The sequence below is a fragment of the Elephantulus edwardii genome, unplaced genomic scaffold, assembly GCF_000299155.1.
Source record: "Elephantulus edwardii isolate Elephantulus edwardi_28Jun2011 unplaced genomic scaffold, EleEdw1.0 scaffold00191, whole genome shotgun sequence".
Classification (NCBI taxonomy): Eukaryota; Metazoa; Chordata; class Mammalia; order Macroscelidea; family Macroscelididae; genus Elephantulus; species Elephantulus edwardii.
The window spans coordinates 4241024-4242259 of NW_006399941.1; positions in this window are offsets into that span (position 1 = coordinate 4241024).

Genomic DNA, 1236 nt, shown 5'->3' on the forward strand with positions numbered 1-1236 from the left:
AAAATTAATTTTTATTTTTTTTAAAAAAATTTATTGTGATTTTAACAAAAGTTACAGAAAACTTGGATTTCCAACTATTCATTCTTTCAATTGGCTTAGTCAAATGCCTTTGTGTAGTTGATAAAACACAAATAAACATTCTTGTGGTATTCTCATATTTCTGCCAAGATCTATTTGTCATAACAAAAATGGTGCTCCTTATGCTCCTCTTTTAAACCATACTTGAGCTTTTGGTAAATCCTTGTCAATGTACCGTTCTACTGTATTGTTCAATAATTTCCACATTCTGCTGGATCCCTTTCTTGGAAACGTGGGGAAAATATGGCTCTCTTTTGGTCAGTTGGTTGGGTAGCTGTCTTCCAAATGTCATGGTACAGACTGGTCAGCATGTCCAGGACTGCCTCAGTAAACTGAAACCCATCAATTGTTACCCCGACAATTCCTGGGGTCTTATTTTTTGCCAATGCCTTCAGTAAAGTTCAAACATCTTCATTACCATTGGCTCTTGATCACATGCCACTTACCAAAATATTTTAGTGTCAGATAATTCTTTTTGGTGCAATGACTCTGTGTATCCCCACATCCATCTTCTTTTCATGCTTCCTAGATCATTCAAGATTTTGCCCATAGCATCCTGTTTTTTTTAAGGAAAGTCGTTCTTATATGCCATCAAGTCAGGCAGACTCATAGCTGACCGTGACTCACAGGTGAACTTCCAGGAGGTTTTCAGAGGCTATAAATCACACAGAAGCAGACTGCCCATCATTCGCCTGTGGAGCAGCTGGTGGAGTCAAATTATCTGCCTTTGCATTGGTAATACAATACCACTAAGCCACTAGAGTTCCCTTTAGGGAAGGTTAAAGAAAAAACAAAGAAATTATACAAAGCATAACTGCTACAGTTCAGATTTCTTTCTGGCCATGAAAACTAAGTTCCTAATGACAGCATGTTGATGCTGTTGTGTGCTATCAAGTGCCTACAAACCATAGCGACCCTATGTACAGCAGCTCTGAACTCGACCCTATCATGAGCCAGTCTCAGTAACTCTGACACACCACCCACATTGCTCCAGTTACTGTCTCAATCCATCTTATCCGGAGTCTTCCTCTCCTGCACTGTCCCTCCATCCTTCTGAGCATGATGTCCTTCTCCATGGACCAGTCTCTCCTGGTCCTGTGCCCAAAGTATGTGAGACAGAGCTTCAAAATCCTAGTCTCCAAGGAGAAACTTGGTTTC